This window comes from Adiantum capillus-veneris, chromosome 9 (assembly GCF_014529385.1).
Source record: "Adiantum capillus-veneris isolate H3 chromosome 9, ASM1452938v2, whole genome shotgun sequence".
NCBI classification, from domain to species: domain Eukaryota; kingdom Viridiplantae; phylum Streptophyta; class Polypodiopsida; order Polypodiales; family Pteridaceae; genus Adiantum; species Adiantum capillus-veneris.
This window is the reverse complement of record NC_140939.1, coordinates 70,630,332-70,636,677: the sequence shown is the minus strand read 5'-3', so window position 1 is coordinate 70,636,677 and position 6,346 is coordinate 70,630,332.

The following is a 6,346-nucleotide window of genomic DNA, read 5'->3' as shown; positions in this document are numbered from 1 at the left end:
CTTTGCACGACACACATGCCTTTATGGCTATGTGTCACCCAAGTGTGGCAAATTGGTTATGTAATTCCTTTCTTGAATAATACGTCGAGACTTCACGTCTAGTTACATAGATCTCTAACGTCTATTGGGTTAATTTCTTTCTTTTTTGAATAACGGGTCTTGAGTTCACATCTATCTTTTAGGCCTCTTGGGATGATTTCCTACGAGGTTAGAATTCTCTTTTTCTTCTTCTTCTTCCGGCCTTGCGAGTAACTCAGACTGGCGCACCTCACACATGAGTCACACATGGGTGTTCGTCGTATTTATCATAGCCTTGCTTGGGGAAAGCGCTTGTAGGAGCGGCCTTCCAAGTCCAATTGGGTAGATAGAGAAGAATTTTTCTAAAAATAAAACCTACAAATGACTTGCGTTCACAAGAAGATTTAGAAATTTTCTCATGTAGGAAAAGGGAGCCTTTTTCAGTCTATTTCATACAATACATAACATCATGAGCTTCTGTTTGGGAGGCACCACATACCTAGCTAGGTACGATTGGGGACAGGGAACCGCCGGCCCGAGCTTCTGATGTTGAGATAAGTCATAATGTGGGAATTAATGTGAGAATCTGTCCAAAACTTCTTGTGTGTTGTTGTGAGCCTGCATAAGGCTGCGCCTCTGGGTAGAGGCAGGACGAGGGGGGAGCGGGAGCAGCTGCCCGTCACAAGGACATGCTAAATGTGAGAAAGAAACCACGACATCGGACTAGAAGGTCGTGGCCACCGTTGGCTGACCAGTTCATTATCAAAATCTGTCGTCTGCTCGCACCACCATGAATTCTTGCTTACTTCATCTCTCTGCATCATGTTATGTCCCTACTTCTCTCAAAAATGCCATCTCAATTGCATTCCAATACCCACATTTCATTGCCACTTCAACGCCAGCTTAAACAACAAGGCTTTTGGCTACACAATCAAATGCTTTCTTGCGCTAGAAAATAGTAGTATTGCAGGCATACATAAAGACTCGGTTCGGCCATACTCGAATAGGTTGCTACAAAAGGTGTAATGCAAGCCGCAAACTAGTTCTCTTTCTCAAGCCCTACAAATGTTTTGTTCTTTGCTTTGTTTTGACACTTACTTGTAGCCATCCATGCCGATGTGGATGGCCACAGACAAGTATCATTTTTGAAAATTATAACTTTTTGAGTATTACGTCAATCTCCAACCCTGCTATGTTGTGTGTGCGGATGGCTAGAGATGAGTGTCATTTGTGAAAATGATTTGTGTATAATGTCAATCTTTGGCTACGTATGTTGTGTTCTCTCCCTCTCCAACTCTCTATAGCTTATGACCATACACGTATTTGTGCTTCAAAGTTTTAACACTTTTGGCCACACATATGTTGTAGCTAACTTCACAGCAAGAAATTTAGAAGCCGCAGCAACAATTGAGAATAGAAATTTAGAAGCCGTGACAACAATTAACAATAGCAATATCATCAATAGTTTTAAATAATATATTATATAGTGGATCTCTCATAAATTGCTTGTAGCCATCGGCGTTGGCGTGGATGGCTAGAGGTCATTGTCTCTGGGAATGGGAGCCCCTAAACTCTAGTCATCTAATGTATTATCGATCTCGCTTGGTGTTTTTTTAAAAGCATTTTTCAAGTTGGTCTTCTGTTCTTGTGAGTGAATTGATGCCACTTTTGCTCTTATGCACATCATCGATGTTTGACTAATCTTTTTTGCTGGCCACTGTGGTTTTTTAACGGTTTTCTTTCACATGGAGATCTATGCTCACATATCCCAGTTTGCAGTATAAAGTTGAAAATGAAAAATCTCGATTATAATTCGAATGGACATTGCTCACATAACCCGGTTATAGTGTACATTTCTTGGTTGAAAATGAAAAATCACAATTTTATTTTCATTGAAATTTGATTTTCATGGTGAATATTTGGGCATTTTAGCTATAAATCTCAGCAAAAATCCTACATTTTGGCATAAATCTTGGGTGCTCGACTAATGTACTAGTAAATCCCCTAGATTTTGACAAAAATCTGAGTTGTCTTATTGGTTTGCCCTTACAAAACAAGACAAAAAAAAACGGCCTTTTCTGGAGCAGTTGAGGACGCCTACGAATCAGTCCAAGCCCAAGGTGATACCAAATGATAAATCCCCTTTTATGTTCTAATTATTCTTGTTTGATCAAAGGCATAAAACAATTATATCCACAACATGGGGAAAGATCCCATTTTCATTTTTCTTCCGAGCTTTACTAGAGGCATAAAGTACCTAGTTATGATGTGTATCCCATGCTTAGGGGAATAAAGATCTAGCAGGCCGTGCCAATTTTGGTTCAAGGTTGATTAAGAGGTATCTTGGGAGATGCCTTTGATACCTTTGTTGGGTCTCAAGTCAAAAATGGTGGAGACGACAGATGGAGAGAGAGAGAGAGAGAGAGAGAGAGAGAGTTGTGCATCGAAAAGCACGAGAAGAGAGAGAGTGAGAGATATTCTTGCAATGCGATGAGGCGGTGGAGCGTGTACTGGAGGCTAATTCATTAGTTTCATTGTGCAGAACAAGCTGCGGGACGACAATGAGTTTGCACAATAGTGCAACGGACTGATGATGCAGGTGATGGAGCCGAGCGAGCTGCATAGTTGGAAGTGCACATGAACTTTTTTTTATAGAGAGATCCTGCACCAGACAAAGCAGCAGTTCGGAAGGGCGACAGCTTGCATTGAGGGGAAAAGGGAGAGAAGAAGAAGAAGAAGAAGAAGAGAGTTTTAACGTCGTAGGAAACTATCCCAAGAGACGACAGGCATTGCCAAGAACGCAGACTAGCCAGAGAGACGATGTGCATGGCCAAGAACACAGACTAGACAGACCATGTTTGCCCTGTTGGAGAAGAAAACACAAGGATCGCTCCGAGTGAGAAGCAAGGAATCTCTCTCTCTCGGCTGGCTGCAAGAGTTTTGCATACGGATGCTGGAAGCTGAAAGGCATGCAGGTTGACGGCCCTTCAAGCCTAGGATCAATCAGTTCGCTCAAGGCCACATCATGACTCATCACAGAAAAGGCATGATGGGCACAAGGCAAGGGGGCCATGGTTGAGTGGAACTGAGGGGTGATGTGTGCGATGCAGATGAGACCGTCAGGGGAGGGGCGAGCTTGCTTGGGAAGCAAAACAACCACAATCCATGCATCGACTCTAGCTAAGATTCCAGTGGTTAAAGTTAAAAAGTGCAAGGAATCTTGGCCACAAATTAATTAATGAACGCAGTGTAGACCCATCTAGACCCATCTCCATAGATTCTTTATTTCTACAAAAGCAAAAAAAAAAAAAAAAACTTTTGTCGCCATCGTCCCCTCGCTCCCAATCGTCTTTGCGCAGGGCTTTCTCTCTCATTGTTGACTTCACCCTGAGACACACAGAGTCTCCATTCTGCATGTGCCATCTCCTCCTCAGACGACAACATAGGACTTAACTGCAATTCGCAATGGGTAATCGGCATCTTTGGAGCTTCCCATCCAGTGAGATGAACCATCTCTCTCTCTCTCTCTCTTTGTCTCTCTCTCTCTCTCTCTCTCTCTCTCTCTCTCTCTCTCTCTCTCTCTCTGAAATGTGCACGCACTATCTCCTCCTTGCACGGCAAGGCAGCACTAAGCTCCAATCTGCAGCAAGAGAGTGACCTCACCATGGCACCCCTCCATTCTAGGGCCTCCTACTCTACCGCTGGTCTAGAACACGACGCAGGTCCCCTACCATTCCTCTGCAAAATGAACATCATTGCTCTGCACCATGAGGTCCTCCCACAAAGCTCATAGCATCCTCTGAGTTGCTCAATCGCAAGAATAGATCCCCATCCCCTACTTCCTTTCCCATGCCTCTGCCACACACACAACGATAGTCTCATTTGGTATCTTTGCCGCAATGCCATCGAGAGTTGTCCTCACTCCCCTCCGTGCAACAACTGCATCTACTCGGTCTAGTTTCTCTTTCCATTAATTAATTTCCATGCATGATTCCATGAACTCGAAAGGTTCCACGTCAGAGATGCCTCGTCCCCCTTGCGTCAGGCACTGCCCAAGGGTTTTCCACTCGCAACTCTGTCGTCAACCTGTCAGATCGTGCATGCTTACCCTAACGCGTACAATGAGCAGATTCCCAATGCCGCTGTGGCTACTCGAGTGCGATCACCTATGCTTGTACTCAGAAATGCTGCTACACACAGTGCCCTGTAATGTGCAGCATGGCGCAAAACACACAAAATCAATCAGTAGGATGCCACAATTTTTGAAAGCAATTGTTTAGGTAGAATGTAGGGAGATACCCTTGTTTTAATGTTTCAAGGAATGTAAAAGTAAAGTGTTTTAGTTCTAATAGGAAAGTTTTTTAGTAAGGGAGGACCCATTATTTTTTAGGGCAAAATATCCCTCTAATTTGTGGAAATTCCCAAAATATCCCTAGAAATTCAAAAATTTCCAAAATGCCCTTTATCTATTTTTGTTGGATTGCTGAAGATTTTCTAATCTTTATTCCTTTTTGAATTCCAAAATGCCCTTGTATCTATTTTTTTTTGGATTGTTGAAGATTTTCTAATGTTTATTGGGCACGTGGTGGAGAGAGATTTTTCTTGAATTGTGTTGGCTCGGCGGCGGTTGCAAATCAACCGCGAATGGTGCATCGCCATGTGTGCTCATTGGCAAGGCCCCGCATGGAGGAGCTGTTAGGAAATAAGACGTAGCTAAATAGATAATGGAGAGAGACAGGTTTAAATACACAAGATTATAGAGTAGAGAGAGAGAGAGAGAGTACACACGATATACGTGGTTCACCCAATGTGGGCTACGTCCATGGGAAAGCAGCCACTCAATGGCTTTAGTACTTCAAAACAAGAAGTAATTTACAAAGGGATTATACCCTTAATAGAGCTCCTGCCTTCCTTCACTCTCACCACCTCATACTCACCTTGTTGCATCGACTTCACACACTATAAAATGTGTGTAGAAATGGCCTCCTTTTATAGGCCAAAAGGGTTGCCCTCTCTCATGAGAGGCAGCCATATGTAGCCGCCCTTGTGTAGATAAGTCCAAATCGGACCCTCCAATCCGCCCATGTGTGGCCGCCCTTGAGAAGACAAGTCCACTTTTGAATTCGGCCACCGGCCACCGGCCATTGACTTCCGACCACCGGCCAGCGGCCATTGACTACCGGCCACCGGCCAACCAACGGTTGTTTTCCGACCACTTTTCGGCCGTCGTCCAGCCATAATATTCCGGCGAAAAAGAATATTCCGACGAGGAAAAAAAAGTCTCGGGGACGAGGCCCCTAAAGTTGCCCCTGATTTTTTGCCATGAAAATTTTGGTTTCCGACGAGTGATTTTCCTTCACGCACGATGGCTTCTCCTCATAATGGGGACCTTACAAATGTGCGCTTTTACCACAGAAAATTACAAGGGTAAATCACGCTCCATACTTAACAGGCGCAATATATGGCAACCCTGCCTTGCTCGTATCTCTTGATGTATTCAAGATGTTGGCAGAGAGGGATAGATTGAGGATGTTGGCAGAGAAAATGCAGAGGATGCACGAGACCGGCCTTGGAAAGGAGGGTGTCGGGGAGGTAGAGAGAGATGGAGAAGGCATGAATGGCGTCGTACACAGGGGAAGTCTCCAGGGGCCTCCGTGCAAAGAGTTGCAAGGCTTAGGGAAGGGGATATGATACGCTTGCGAAACAAGGGAAGGGAAAGAGGGAGGACTGCCCCAATGGCCAAGCTCCGACGAGCCATTGTAGTGATGACAGCTTATGGAGAGAAGTATAGAAACGCCCTACAAGGCAGGCAGCATTGCCATTCTCTCTCTCTTTCTCTCTCTCTCTCTCTCTCTCTCTCTCTCTCTCTCTCTCTCTCATACGCAAGGAACTATCTGAGCGCACATGGAACGGAAGCAGTTGACCGAGGAGGACACAAAGCAGAGCTGCACGTGTATGGTATTGCAGACGAGCGGATTGAGGTAGCTGCAGGAGTATAGTGTGTGTGGTTTGTTTGTAACCATGGATGCGGTGTTAGTCAGAATGATGATGAGAAGGTGTTCTCTGAGGGTGCTCCGATGATTGTGATAAAGCAAGAAGCGGCGCGGGACAGAGTTTGTCGATCGGCAGGGCAAGCTTGAATGGGGTAGACGCGAGGCAGGGTGTGCAAGGCACGAAAGAGTTCTTGCACGTGAACTAGACTACAATGTGTTTTCCTTGTCAATTTTCAAGATTCGAGCGGAATCTTGATTGCTAATTAATTGTGTTTTGCATTTGGACCGAGTACCTAGGTACTCTCTCTCTTTGAAAAGATCTTTAAGGTCTCTTG